At 60.1% G+C, this 15262-nt stretch overlaps 1 long non-coding RNA gene across 1 annotated transcript; it reads right to left on the bottom strand.

Annotated features, from left to right (window-relative positions):
- Nucleotides 1-5817: 5817 nt before the first annotated feature.
- LOC129200771 (uncharacterized) lies at nucleotides 5818-7476 on the bottom strand. The gene is made up of 3 exons (XR_008575093.1): nucleotides 7392-7476; nucleotides 6154-6414; nucleotides 5818-5978 (listed from the first exon to the last, which is right to left on the bottom strand). It is a non-coding gene; the product is annotated as an uncharacterized LOC129200771 (long non-coding RNA).
- Between the last annotated feature and the right edge of the window lie 7786 nt (nucleotides 7477-15262).

Here is a 15262-nt window from a genome sequence, read left to right on the forward strand (position 1 = left end):
GCATCAGGGCGGAGTTTCTGTGAGGGGCGGAGTTTCTGTGAGGGGCAGGGCTTGGCTTGCTTCAGGGCGGAGTTTCTGTGAGGGGCGGAGTTTCTGTGAGGGGGGGCTTGGCTTGCTTCAGGGCGGAGTTTCTGTGAGGGGCAGGGCTTGGCATGCTTCAGGGGCGAGTTTGCATGAGGGGCGGGGCTGGGCGTGCATCAGGGCAGAGTTTGCTTCAGGCACGGGGCTTGGCATGCATCAGGGGGCGGAGCCAAGAAGCATCACTTTTGGATCCCGGGGATGCGAGCAATGTGACCTTGTTGAATACGTTAATACCCCCACACACACCTCCTCCCCTGCCCCTCGCCCCCCGCAAAGGAAGCACCAACGCAGCCGGCACGGCAAAAGAGACCGCAAGCGTTTATTCAGTCACACACAGAGCCGGTCCCGGAGAGACTCCGCACCGGGCTCGGGGCCCGGCCCTGGGGCACCTCGGCTGCCCTACCCAGAGCCACGCTCGCCAGTCCGGCGTGGAACAGACACACGGTCGGTCCGTCAGGCTGCTGGAGAGCTGGGCTGCTATGTGCAGGCTGCCGCCAAAACCGAGGAGCCAGCTGCAGGACGCTGGCTGAGAGGAGAAAAGGGGCAGCCAGCTGGATGGGGGGGGGGGCGGCGGCGAGCGAGAAAGCACGAGGCAAGGAAAGGGACGGCGAGTGAAGGACGGGGACGGGGAGCCTGACAGAGAGGGAGGAAGAAGCGGCAGAAGAGAGGCAGCGGGACGGCGACCGACAAACCAGGACGGGGAGCGGGACAGAGAGGCAGAAACGACCCTGGGCGGGCAGCGCCACGGCGAGGGAGGAAAAGAGAATAAGGGCAGGGAGCCGGACCGAGAGGTACGGCGAGGGACAGCGGCACGGGGAGCAGGACAGAGCAACAGAGAATAAAAAAGGAAGCGGGAGCGTGAGAGAAGCGGGCTGGGGAGCAGGGAGAAGGAGAGCGCAACAGAGGGAAAGAGGACCGGGGAGCGGGACGCTGGGGCAGAGTGAGAAAAAGAGGGGCAGGGAGCAGGACAGAGGGGCAGAGAGACAAAAGAGGGAGACGAGGACTGGGCAGAGGGGAGAGAAAGACGGGGGCAAGGAGCAGAGACACAAAGGTGCCAGGAAAAGGACGGTCAGATGGAGCGAGAAACAGGGTCGGGGCCGGACAAAAGGACAGAGAAAAAGGCGAGGAAGAAGGAAGGAAGGATAAAGGTGGACAGGGAACGGGACATACGCAGCGAAACAAAGCAGAACAGAGAAGAGAGGACAGGGATTGAGGAACACAGAGAGACACGCAGACTGGTACACAGAGACGGCGAAGGTAAGCAAAACCAGCGACAGGCAGGAGGACCTGGTTCTGACACCCATCGCTCCCGATGTCGCTTCCACGGCCTCAAAAAACGCGACGTGCCGCAAGACAAGAGAATGGGAGAGTGAAAGCAAAGGCACGGGAAACTTAACGCTCTTAGTAATTTCACTGAGCATCACAGCTTACACTTACTCAATGTCTTCCGGTGTCACGGGATGAGGTACAACTGATTTCGTCTCCGTATCTCTGGACAGAGCTTTTCTCATATCTGGGGGGGGGGGGGGGAAGAAAAAAAAAAAAAAGATATTCTAAGACGACAGTCCTTGCACAAAGCCACGTTCAGCGAATTCTCTATTACAATAAGGTCGTTTCTAACCCAGAAGATTTCACAGAATCATAGAGTATCTCAAGTTGGAAGGGACCCATACGGATCGCCGAGACCAAGCCCCCGCTCCACGCGGGACTACCTAAAACTAAACCGTGCGACTAAGAGCATCGTTCAGACGCTCCTTGAACTCCTGACAGGCTCGGTGGCTGCGACCGCTTCCCTGGGGAGCCTGTTCCGCGACTGACCGACCGCCCTCTCAGTGAAAAGCCTTTTCCCAACGTCCGGTCTGAACTTGCCCTGACGCAGCTTCGTCCCGTTTCCTCGGTCCTAGTGCCGGTCACCGGAGAGAGCGGAGGTCAGCGCCTCCCCCTCCGCCGTCCCCCTCGAGGAAGGTGTAGACTGCGATGAGGTCACCCCTCGGCCTTCCCTTCTCCAAGCTGAACAAACCAAGTGACCTCAGCCGCTCCCCCTAAGTCTCGCCTCGGAGACCTCTCGCCATCTCGGTCGCCCTCCTCCGCGCACGCTCCCAGAGCGTTGTTCGGCGGCACCGCTCTCGACTGGAACCTAACGCTGCACGTAACTCAACTGAGAGGAAAGGAAATGACGGGCTAAAGGGACAAATACACGATTTAAGGCAGCCGCAACGATGGCAGATGTCTGTCCGGAGCCCTTCTATTTATTTCACAGCGCTCCTGCGTATCAAACGAACGGTACCAGAGCAGAAAAGGTATACGGCGTGGCCACGTTACCCCTCGGGGAGGACGGCGAAAGGAGAGAAGATCTAGAAAGAGGAAGCAGCTGGTACTTCACTTTGGTAACAGAATTAACATCAACATGTTCCTTCCCTTTGAAATTGAAAACGCCACCCAATTCTCTGCCACTGTTGACCACCGACACTTGTAAATTTCTACTGAAACAGCTGAGGAAAACAAAGTTTCAGGTCCCTGGCTAGGGGAAGAAGCCAGGCAAGTGCCGCCGTTCCTTCCCCCGACAGCACTAGCAAAAAAAACCAGCCGCTGGGGGCGAGCGTTCCTCCGAAAGAAAAATCAGGTGAGAAACCGCGTTTTTATTTTCAGCTTACCTACAGGATAAATGTCTTTGTAGTTGTTCTGCCACAGATGCTACAAAACGCGTAAACTGCACAAAGATTAAGTTTTTTAACTGATCTAAGGTTCAGTACGAAAAGCTACCTAAAGGAGTACGCAAAGTCCCACTAATCAACAATCATCTGACCCTGTTTCACATTACAAAAAAAAAAAAAAAAAAAAAAAAAGTAGTAATGCTAATCACACAGACAAGCCCAGGAACCCTCAACATGAGAATCTTTCCCTTCAGCCGGAGGCAGAACGAGTACTTACCACGGGCATCCTCATCTGGCTCTCCGCTGCTAGCAGAGCGGCACGCCAACGCTGTCCGGTACACGCCGTAGTACGCCTAGTTGCTTCTACGTATTTACCGCCGCCTGATTTGATACTCTCACAAAGAGATCGACGAAAAAGCCACCCTTTCTTTGAAAAAATAAAAACCAACACCACACAGTTAAGGAACGGTAGGCGAACGTATTTCTAAATCATAACCCACGGCTTGCAGGCAGACCAAGAGCAGCTCTGACGATGCGGTACGCTCATCAAACATCTTTCACGCCGGAATAACAGATGTACTCCTTTACCACGGGACGCAGCCGGCACAGGGACAAATTTCATGCTGGTTTTGTCACACGACCGTTCTTCTGCACCAGCCAGTGGGTTCCGAATTAAGGACGGGACAGGCTAAACGCTCACACGAGCCTCCTATCCGTAAGAAACTATTAAAAATAGAAAAAAAAACTTCCACGTTTTAGATCGCGTTGCCTTAGGGACTGCCTCCTTCAAAGCCTGCCTGTTGGGGGGTGGGGGGGGGGGCGCGTGTGCGCGCACGCACGCGCGTGAGGCGTGGAAATCGGTCGCAGAATTCAGTTGCCTAACGAGAGACGGCCCTTCTCCTCGCAAGGCAAACGTTTCAAAACGTCGTACTCTTTTCCGATTTTACCGGCTGGTACGGGGTTGCCCTACCAGCATGAGTTGGGGACCCGTCCCTCTGGGTCCGTGCGACGCCAAATTAAATATTCTGCAAGTAACCGAGCAGGAGATGGAAAGTAAGCTAAGATACTCTCTGCCGTACAACGTTTGTTCGCCATCGTCCCCGAGGGAATCGCACAAAGCCCACGCTTGCTGAACCGGTAGGTCGGAGGCCCTACGGGAAACGGCGCTGACGTCTCGCCAAGCTCTTCTCCTGTCAAGAAGAGGACCTTTTCTGCGGCATCCCTATTGGCGTTCGGCCTGCTTTCGGCTCATTCTGGCAGGTCAGCTTTCAGAGAAAGCCTGAGATTTCAAACCGCCAAGCAACATTCACCATTCTTGCGCTCTGACTACGGGGAATTTCAGCGAATCGGAACGCTACTTGGAGCCACGTTCCGGGTCTGTTTCGCCGCAAACCAAATATCTAAGCCACGGACCGGGCGCCCGTCGAAAAATTACTTTAAAAGGTTAAAGACAAGCACAGCACTCACTTTTCTGAAATTTCTTCCGGTAGCGCCATCAATTTAGCGGCCGAACCCAGCCGTCGAAATTCCGGTGCAACGGAGCGAGCAGGAACGCGTCCGTGCCGCTCTTCCCCGGCCACGGAGCCTTCCGCTCTACCCGTTACTGCGAACGTACGGAGCATCGGCGCAGCAGCACCTGTGGAATAACGCACCGCCCACAGCTATACAGAAGAAGAATCCGAGACGACGGTAGAAGACCCCAGACCAAAAGTCACCGCGGGACTAAGGGACGCGCGAGGGGCGGGTGTCCGGGACCCAAGCGTGGAACGGCCCGGGATTTCTTTGTTCGGGTCCCTCTCTTTGGAGGCGCCCCGCCCGGGCCGATCCCGCTGCTGCACCTTTCAGTTACGTTAATTATTTTACAAAATCCGACACCCGGAGACTGCTGCCGGAAGCCTCGGGTCGAGCCCGAAGGAGGAGGAGGAGGAAGCGCGCCCGAGAAGAAGCGTGCGCGCGACACCGTGAACGGGGTGCGAACGCTGGGGCGGCAGCTGCTCCTCCTCAAACAGAGACAGAGAGAGAAAGAAGAGGGGGAAAGCCACAGGGTACAGAGGGCGGAAGTGGAAAAGAGGGGCCGGGAGCCGGACAGAGAGAGGTGCAGAAAGAGGCCGTCGGAAGGGAAGGGACGGGCTGCGGGGCAGAGGGGGACTTGCCAGCGCCAGGTTCGCGGTTCCACCCGATAATCGTAAAGGTCTCTGCCAACCTCGACGATTCGGTCGCTTTAAAAAACAATCGGGATCTCGAGGCGGACCGAGAGAGAGACGGAGAATATAAAAACGGTCGCGGCTAAGAGGGCAGAGAGGGAGGAATCGCGAGACGGGGAGAGGCAAGCCGGGCAGGGGAAAAGTCCCGACAGGCTTCTGCAGTGACAGGGAGGAATTGAAAATTCGAGAGAGGGAGCTGGACAGAGAGAGAGACGGGGAAAGGTAAGACGGTGGCGAGCTACCGGGCAGAGAAGCAGAGTTTAAAGCCGGGGAGAGGGAGGGGACAGAGAGGGAAGGAGAAAGGAACGAAGGGCCGGCTGCGGGGCAGACAGGGAGGAAGGAAGAAAGAAAGAAAGAGGGACAGGGAGCCAGACGAACCGCGACGGGGAAAGAAAAAGGTACCGACGGGCTAGGAGGCAGAGAGGGGAGACTTTAGAAAAACAGGGACGGGGAGCGAGACGGAGAAAAGGAACCGTAGCGACGGGTGCCGGGACAGAGAGGCGGGCCTTCAAAACGAGGGGCAGGGAAGAGGCTCGAGAGGGACGGAGAAAGAGAGAGACTCACGACGACTCGCTACGGAGCCGAGAAGGAAGACCTCGAACAACAGGAACGAGGAGCCGCACAGAGAGCGCCAGAGACGGCAGAAATACCGACGGGCTACAGGACCGAGGGGGAGGAATGCAGAAACAGTGGCTGGGGGCCGGACAGAGAGACAGGGAGAGAGAGAAGGAAACAATAGCCACGGGCTACGGGGCAGAGAGAGCGAGGACCTGAAAAAGGTGGGGACAGGCAGCCCGTCAGAGCGAGATGGAAAAAGAACATAGCGGGGAGCAGAAAGCAAACCACGGCGGGGCGGGAAAGCGTGGGGGGCAGAGGAGGGCCCGCGACGCAGAGGAGAGGCGATGGGGCCCCGCGGGCCCAGGACTCACCGCAGCTCTGGCTCTCGGCGCTGCCGGGAGAGCTTGCCAGCGCAGACGCTTCTTTCTCCTGCTCTCCGCCTTTCCTTTGCTGTCACTCCGGTCGCTCGGCTGTCCTCCGCCTAAGAGAATACACGGGTGTCTTACAGCTCCGAGGAGACGAGTCTGCCTAGATGAGTAGCCTGCCTCCCTCCCTCGGTACGCGGCCGCACCGTGCTTTGGGTTACGCGTGGCGACCCTGCGGTGCCCGTCGGCAGCCTGACCTGCCGCGGAGCGCAACGAGGGATCTTTCCTCACCCGGCGAGGCAGGCGCTCTCTTGCCTGCAGCGGGAGGCAGCTGCCGGCCGGAGAGCCTTCCATCTCTTCTTCTTCTTCTTCACCTTTCTCTGGCCATTCCAGCTTCCCTTAGGGCAGCTCCTGTCCACGGCCGGTAAGCGCTCCGCCGCCTGTCCCTTTTCGCCCCCACGCCACGAGGCGAGCCAGGCCAGGCACAGGCGAGGCGGCTGCAGTCGACGGCATCCCCAAGGGAGGGACGGGCAACCACGTCCTCAGCGCGGCCTGGGAGAGGGAAAGAAAAAGCAGCGGCCGTTACTACCGGAGGTCGGCCCTGGCCGGAGACCCTCCTCCTTCTGCAGGGGCTCCGGAGACGCCGCTCTTTCCCCGCGCTGCTGCCGCTGCCGCCAGCCACCCCCGTTCAGGAAGAAAGCGGCACAGGCGAGGGCCAGCTTGCCGCCTTCACGCCAGGGCTCGGGGGCGGCCTGGGGCTGCCGGACAGGCTTCCGGAGAGTCCGACCGGTAGCGCTCGTCTCGGGACACCGGGCAACGCCTCACCGCACGAGCGCGCGCTCTCTCGTAGCACGGCCGCACCGCTGCTCGGGAGCGGCTGGAAGCCTGCAGAAAACCACTCGAAACCGGCAAAAAACCCCAACCTCGCGCTCCTGCGAGAGCAAGTCGGGCTGTCCGGCAGCCCCGTCCGCGAAAACGACGCCTCCCGGCACGCACTGGCAAGCGCCGCGTGGCAGCCGTTAGAGTGCCGTAAGACTACACTTCCCGGCGTGCTCCGGGGAGCCAATATGGCCGACCAGCAGCCGCGTGCCCCAAGACTGCAACTGCCGGCGTGCCGCGGGAGGCAGCCTTCCACGCTTCCTGACCCTGCGGGGACACCGTCCCGTGCCCTCACCCGAAAGCCGACTCACCCGAAAGCCCCGCCGAGCCGCGACGGCAGCCCCGAGCTCCGCAGCGCGGCTCCGGGCTGGACCCCCGCCCCCGCCCCCGCCTCCCCTCAGCCACCTCCGAAAGGCGCGGACGCCCGCCGGCTCCGGGCAGCCCCCCCCGCCCGGCTCCGGACGGTCTCCCCGCCCGGTTCCGACACGGCGCGCACCCCCCCCACCCGCCGCGCGGCTCCGGGCAGCCCCCCCCCCTCTGTGACACGGACCCCGCCGCCCCCCCGCCTCTCCTCGGAGGCGGCACCGCTGCCGCCGCCCTCCTCGGGGCTTTCCCCGGGACCCGCCGGTCCGTCCCGCTGCCCCGCTCACCTTCTCCCTCCGTGCAGCCGCAGCCCGGCGATGCCTCCGCTCCTCCCTCGGCTCACGGCAGCCCCTGCACACCGACTGCCGGCAGCCGGTTCCGGGGAGGGGCCGTGGCGCTGCACTGCGCATGCGCGGCGCTGCCGCTGCAGTACCGACATTTGGTCGCTAGGCGGCAGCACCGAGCGAGCATGCGCTGTGCGCTGCGTGAGGGGCGGGGCTTGGCGTGCGTCGGGGGCGGAGTTTGCGTGAGGGGCGGGGCTTGGCGTGCGTCGGGGCGGAGTTTGCGTGAGGGGCGGGGCTTGGCGTGCGTCGGGGGCGGAGTTTGCGTGAGGGGCGGAGTTTGCGTGAGGGCGGTGGCTCGGCGTGCGTCGGGGCGTGTTTGCGTCGGGGCGGAGTTTTGCGTCGGGGGGGGGCGGGGCTTGCGTCGGGGCGGAGTTTGCGTGAGGGGCGGGGCTCGGCGTGCGTCGGGGCGGAGTTTGCGTCGGGGGCGGAGTTTGCATCGGGGGCGGGCTTGGCGTGCATCAGGGGCGGAGTTTGCATCGGGGGCGGGCTTGGCGTCAGGGGCGGGTTCCGTGGGGGCGGGGCTTGGCGTGCGTCGGGGCGGAGTTTGCGTGAGGGGCGGGGCTTGGCGTGCGTCGGGGCGGAGTTTGTGTGAGGGGCGGGGCTGGGCGTGCATCAGGGGCGGAGTTTGCGTGAGGGGCGGTGCTTGGCGTGCGTCAGGGGCGGAGTTTGCGTGAGGGGCGGAGTTTGCTGTGGGGCGGGGCTTGGCGTGCGTCGGGGGCGGAGTTTGCGTGAGGGCGGGGCTTGCGTGAGGGGCGGGGGCTTGGCGTGCACGGGGCGGAGTTTGCGTGAGGGGCGGAGTTTGCGTGAGGGGCGGGGCTTGGCGTGCATCGGGCGGAGTTTGCGTGAGGGGCGGGGCTTGGCGTGCATCAGGGCGGAGTTTGCAGAGGGGCGGGCTTGCTTGCATCAGGGCGGAGTTTGTGTGAGGGGCGGGGCTTGGCGTGCATCAGGGCGGAGTTTGCATGAGGGGCGGGGCTTGGCGTGCATCGGGGCGGAGTTTGCGTGAGGGGCGGGGCTTGGCGTGCATCAGGGCGGAGTTTGCGTGAGGAGCGGTGCTTGGCGTGCATCGGGGCGGAGTTTGCGTGAGGGGCGGGGCTTCGGTGAGGGGCGGGCTTGGCGTGCACAGGCGGAGTTTGCGTGAGGGGGCGGAGTTTGCGTGAGGGGCGGGGCTTGGCGTGCATCGGGGCGGAGTTTGCAGAGGGGCAGGGCTTGGCTTGCTTCAGGGGTGGAGTTTGTGTGAGGGGCGGGGCTTGGCATGCATCAGGGCGGGGTTTGCATGAGGGGCGGGGCTTGGCGTGCATCAGGGGCGGAGTTTCTGTGAGGGGCGGAGTTTCTGTGAGGGGCAGGGCTTGGCTTGCTTCAGGGGCGGAGTTTCTGTGAGGGGCGGAGTTTCTGTGAGGGGCAGGGCTTGGCATGCATCAGGGGCGGAGTTTGCATGAGGGGCGGGGCTGGGCGTGCATCAGGGCAGAGTTTGCTTCAGGCACGGGGCTTGGCATGCATCAGGGGGCGGAGCCAAGAAGCATCACTTTTGGATCCCGGGGATGCGAGCAATGTGACCTTGTTGAATACGTTAATACCCCCCAACACACCTCCTCCCCTGCCCCTCGCCCCCCGCAAAGGAAGCACCAACGCAGCCGGCACGGCAAAAGAGACCGCAAGCGTTTATTCAGTCACACACAGAGCCGGTCCCGGGAGAGACTCCGCACCGGGGCTCGGGGCCCGGCCCTGGGGCACCTCGGCTGCCCTACCCAGAGCCACGCTCGCCAGTCCGGCGTGGAACAGACACACGGTCGGTCCGTCAGGCTGCTGGAGAGCTGGGCTGCTATGTGCAGGCTGCCGCCAAAACCGAGGAGCCAGCTGCAGGACGCTGGCTGAGAGGAGAAAAGGGCAGCCAGCTGGATGGGGGGGGCGGCGGCGGCGAGCGAGAAAGCACGAGGCAAGGAAAGGGACGGCGAGTGAAGGACGGGGACGGGGAGCCTGACAGAGAGGGAGGAAGAAGCGGCAGGAAGAGAGGCAGCGGGACGGCGACCGACAAACAAGGACGGGGAGCGGGACAGAGAGGCAGAAACGACCCTGGGCGGGCAGCGCCACGGCGAGGGAGGAAAAGAGAATAAGGGCAGGGAGCCGGACCGAGAGGTACGGCGAGGGACAGCGGCACGGGGAGCAGGACAGAGCAACAGAGAATAAAAAAAGGAAGCGGAGCGAGAGAGAAGCGGGCTGGGGAGCAGGGAGAAGGAGAGCGCAACAGAGGGAAAGAGGACCGGGGAGCGGGACGCTGGGGCAGAGTGAGAAAAAGAGGGGCAGGGAGCAGGACAGAGGGGCAGAGAGACAAAAGAGGGAGACGAGGACTGGGCAGAGGGGAGAGAAAGACGGGGGCAAGGAGCAGAGACACAAAGGTGCCAGGAAAAGGACGGTCAGATGGAGCGAGAAACAGGGTCGGGGAGCAGGACAAAAGGACAGAGAAAAAGGCGAGGAAGAAGGAAGGAAGGATAAAGGTGGGACAGGGAACGGGACATACGCAGCGAAACAAAGCAGAACAGAGAAGAGAGGACAGGGATTGAGGAACACAGAGAGACACGCAGACTGGTACACAGAGACGGCGAAGGTAAGCAAAACCAGCGACAGGCAGGAGGACCTGGTTCTGACACCCCATCGCTCCCGATGTCGCTTCCACGGCCTCAAAAAACGCGACGTGCCGCAAGACAAGAGAATGGGAGAGTGAAAGCAAAGGCACGGGAAACTTAACGCTCTTAGTAATTTCACTGAGCATCACAGCTTACACTTACTCAATGTCTTCCGGTGTCACGGGATGAGGTACAACTGATTTCGTCTCCGTATCTCTGGACAGAGCTTTTCTCATATCTGGGGGGGGGGGGGGGGGAAGAAAAAAAAAAAAAGATATTCTAAGACGACAGTCCTTGCACAAAGCCACGTTCAGCGAATTCTCTATTACAATAAGGTCGTTTCTAACCCAGAAGATTTCACAGAATCATAGAGTATCTCAAGTTGGAAGGGACCCATACGGATCGCCGAGACCAAGCCCCCGCTCCACGCGGGACTACCTAAAACTAAACCGTGCGACTAAGAGCATCGTTCAGACGCTCCTTGAACTCCTGACAGGCTCGGTGGCTGCGACCGCTTCCCTGGGGAGCCTGTTCCGCGACTGACCGACCGCCCTCTCAGTGAAAAGCCTTTTCCCAACGTCCGGTCTGAACTTGCCCTGACGCAGCTTCGTCCCGTTTCCTCGGGTCCTAGTGCCGGTCACCGGAGAGAGCGGAGGTCAGCGCCTCCCCCTCCGCCGTCCCCCTCGAGGAAGGTGTAGACTGCGATGAGGTCACCCCTCGGCCTTCCCTTCTCCAAGCTGAACAAACCAAGTGACCTCAGCCGCTCCCCCTAAGTCTCGCCTCGGAGACCTCTCGCCATCTCGGTCGCCCTCCTCCGCGCACGCTCCCAGAGCGTTGTTCGGCGGCACCGCTCTCGACTGGAACCTAACGCTGCACGTAACTCAACTGAGCGGAAAGGAAATGACGGGCTAAAGGGACAAATACACGATTTAAGGCAGCCGCAACGATGGCAGATGTCTGTCCGGAGCCCTTCTATTTATTTCACAGCGCTCCTGCGTATCAAACGAACGGTACCAGAGCAGAAAAGGTATACGGCGTGGCCACGTTACCCCTCGGGGAGGACGGCGAAAGGAGAGAAGATCTAGAAAGAGGAAGCAGCTGGTACTTCACTTTTGGTAACAGAATTAACATCAACACGTTCCTTCCCTTTGAAATTGAAAACGCCACCCAATTCTCTGCCACTGTTGACCACCGACACTTGTAAATTTCTACTGAAACAGCTGAGGAAAACAAAGTTTCAGGTCCCTGGCTAGGGGAAGAAGCCAGGCAAGTGCCGCCGTTCCTTCCCCCCGACAGCACTAGCAAAAAAAACCAGCCGCTGGGGGCGAGCGTTCCTCCGAAAGAAAAATCAGGTGAGAAACCGCGTTTTTATTTTCAGCTTACCTACAGGATAAATGTCTTTGTAGTTGTTTCTGCCACAGATGCTACAAAACGCGTAAACTGCACAAAGATTAAGTTTTGTAACTGATCTAAGGTTCAGTACGAAAAGCTACCTAAATGTTTACGCAAAGTCCCACTCATCAACACTCATCTGACCCTGTTTCACATTAAAAAAAAAAAAAAAAAAAAAAAGTAGTAATGCTAATCACACAGACAAGCCCAGGAACCCTCAACATGAGAATCTTTCCCTTCAGCCGGAGGCAGAACGAGTACTTACCACGGGCATCCTCATCTGGCTCTCCGCTGCTAGCAGAGCGGCACGCCAACGCTGTCCGGTACACGCCGTAGTACGCCTAGTTGCTTCTACGTATTTACCGCCGCCTGATTTGATACTCTCACAAAGAGATCGACGAAAAAGCCACCCTTTCTTTGAAAAAATAAAAACCAAAACCACACAGTTAAGGAACGGTAGGCGAACGTATTTCTAAATCATAACCCACGGCTTGCAGGCAGACCAAGAGCAGCTCTGACGATGCGGTACGCTCATCAAACATCTTTCACGCCGGAATAACAGATGTACTCCTTTACCACGGGACGCAGCCGGCACAGGGACAAATTTCATGCTGGTTTTGTCACACGACCGTTCTTCTGCACCAGCCAGTGGGTTCCGAATTAAGGACGGGACAGGCTAAACGCTCACACGAGCCTCCTATCCGTAAGAAACTATTAAAAATAGAAAAAAAAACTTCCACGTTTTAGATCGCGTTGCCTTAGGGACTGCCTCCTTCAAAGCCTGCCTGTTGGGGGGGGTGGGTGGGGGGGCGCGTGTGCGCGCACGCACGCGCGTGAGGCGTGGAAATCGGTCGCAGAATTCAGTTGCCTAACGAGAGACGGCCCTTCTCCTCGCAAGGCAAACGTTTCAAAACGTCGTACTCTTTTCCGATTTTACCGGCTGGTACGGGGTTGCCCTACCAGCATGAGTTGGGGACCCGTCCCTCTGGGTCCGTGCGACGCCAAATTAAATATTCTGCAAGTAACCGAGCAGGAGATGGAAAGTAAGCTAAGATACTCTCTGCCGTACAACGTTTGTTCGCCATCGTCCCCGAGGGAATCGCACAAAGCCACGCTTGCTGAACCGGTAGGTCGGAGGCCCTACGGGAAACGGCGCTGACGTCTCGCCAAGCTCTTCTCCTGTCAAGAAGAGGACCTTTTCTGCGGCATCCCTATTGGCGTTCGGCCTGCTTTCGGCTCATTCTGGCAGGTCAGCTTTCAGAGAAAGCCTGAGATTTCAAACCGCCAAGCAACATTCACGATTCTTGCGCTCTGACTACGGGGAATTTCAGCGAATCGGAACGCTACTTGGAGCCACGTTCCGGGTCTGTTTCGCCGCAAACCAAATATCTAAGCCACGGACCGGGCGCCCGTCGAAAAATTACTTTAAAAGGTTAAAGACAAGCACAGCACTCACTTTTCTGAAATTTCTTCCGGTAGCGCCATCAATTTAGCGGCCGAACCCAGCCGTCGAAATTCCGGTGCAACGGAGCGAGCAGGAACGCGTCCGTGCCGCTCTTCCCCGGCCACGGAGCCTTCCGCTCTACCCGTTACTGCGAACGTACGGAGCATCGGCGCAGCAGCACCTGTGGAATAACGCACCGCCCACAGCTATACAGAAGAAGAATCCGAGACGACGGTAGAAGACCCCAGACCAAAAGTCACCGCGGGACAAAGGGACGCGCGAGGGCGGGTGTCCGGGACCCAAGCGTGGAACGCCCCGGGATTTCTTTGTTCCGGGTCCCTCTCTTTGGAGGCGCCCCGCCCGGGCCGATCCCGCTGCTGCACCTTTCAGTTACGTTAATTATTTTACAAAATCCGACACCCGGAGACTGCTGCCGGAAGCCTCGGGTCGAGCCCGAAGGAGGAGGAGGAGGAAGCGCGCCCGAGAAGAAGCGTGCGCGCGACACCGTGAACGGGGTGCGAACGCTGGGGCGGCAGCTGCTCCTCCTCAAACAGAGACAGAGAGAGAAAGAAGAGGGGGAAAGCCACAGGGTACAGAGGGCGGAAGTGGAAAAGAGGGGCCGGGAGCCGGACAGAGAGAGGTGCAGAAAGAGGCCGTCGGAAGGGAAGGGACGGGCTGCGGGGCAGAGGGGGACTTGCCAGCGCCAGGTTCGCGGTTCCACCCGATAATCGTAAAGGTCTCTGCCAACCTCGACGATTCGGTCGCTCTAAAAAACAATCGGGATCTCGAGGCGGACCGAGAGAGAGACGGAGAATATAAAAACGGTCGCGGCTAAGAGGGCAGAGAGGGAGGAATCGCGAGACGGGGAGAGGCAAGCCGGGCAGGGGAAAAAGTCCCGACAGGCTTCTGCAGTGACAGGGAGGAATTGAAAATTCGAGAGAGGGAGCTGGACAGAGAGAGAGACGGGGAAAGGTAAGACGGTGGCGAGCTACCGGGCAGAGAAGCAGAGTTTAAAGCCGGGGACCGGGAGAGGGACAGAGAGGGAAGGAGAAAGGAACGAAGGGCCGGGCTGCGGGGCAGACAGGGAGGAAGGAAGAAAGAAAGAAAGAGGGACAGGGAGCCAGACGAACCGCGACGGGGAAAGAAAAAGGTACCGACGGGCTAGGAGGCAGAGAGGGGAGACTTTAGAAAAAACAGGGACGGGGAGCGAGACGGAGCCAGACCGAAAAAAGGAACCATAGCGACGGGTGCCGGGACAGAGAGGCGGGCCTTCAAAACGAGGGGCAGGGAAGAGGCTCAAGAGGGACGGAGAAAGAGAGAGACTCACGACGACTCGCTACGGAGCCGAGAAGGAAGACCTCGAACAACAGGAACGAGGAGCCGCACAGAGAGAGCCAGAGACGGCAGAAATACCGACAGGCTACAGGACCGAGGGGGAGGAATGCAGAAACAGTGGCTGGGGCCGGACAGAGAGACAGGGAGAGAGAGAAGGAAACAATAGCCACGGGCTACGGGGCAGAGAGAGCGAGGACCTAAAAAAGGTGGGGACAGGCAGCCCGTCAGAGCGAGATGGAAAAAGAACATAGCGGGGAGCAGAAAGCAAACCACGGCGGGGTGGGAAAGCGAGGGGGGCAGAGGAGGGCCCGCGACGCAGAGGAGAGGCGATGGGGCCCCGCGGGCCCAGGACTCACCGCAGCTCTGGCTCTCGGCGCTGCCGGGAGAGCTTGCCAGCGCAGACGCTTCTTTCTCCTGCTCTCCGCCTTTCCTTTGCTGTCACTCCGGTCGCTCGGCTGTCCTCCGCCTAAGAGAATACACGGGTGTCTTACAGCTCCGAGGAGACGAGTCTGCCTAGATGAGTAGCCTGCCTCCCTCCCTCGGTACGCGGCCGCACCGTGCTTTGGGTTACGCGTGGCGACCCTGCGGTGCCCGTCGGCAGCCTGACCTGCCGCGGAGCGCAACGAGGGATCTTTCCTCACCCGGCGAGGCAGGCGCTCTCTTGCCTGCAGCGGGAGGCAGCTGCCGGCCGGAGAGCCTTCCATCTCTTCTTCTTCTTCTTCACCTTTCTCTGGCCATTCCAGCTTCCCTTAGGGCAGCTCCTGTCCACGGCCGGTAAGCGCTCCGCCGCCTGTCCCTTTTCGCCCCCACGCCACGAGGCGAGCCAGGCCAGGCACAGGCGAGGCGGCTGCAGTCGACGGCATCCCCAAGGGAGGGACGGGCAACCACGTCCTCAGCGCGGCCTGGGAGAGGGAAAGAAAAAGCAGCGGCCGTTACTACCGGAGGTCGGCCCTGGCCGGAGACCCTCCTCCTTCTGCAGGGGCTCCGGAGACGCCGCTCTTTCCCCGCGCTGCTGCCGCTGC

The sequence above is a fragment of the Grus americana genome, unplaced genomic scaffold (genome assembly GCF_028858705.1).
Source record: "Grus americana isolate bGruAme1 unplaced genomic scaffold, bGruAme1.mat scaffold_484, whole genome shotgun sequence".
Taxonomy (NCBI): domain Eukaryota; kingdom Metazoa; phylum Chordata; class Aves; order Gruiformes; family Gruidae; genus Grus; species Grus americana.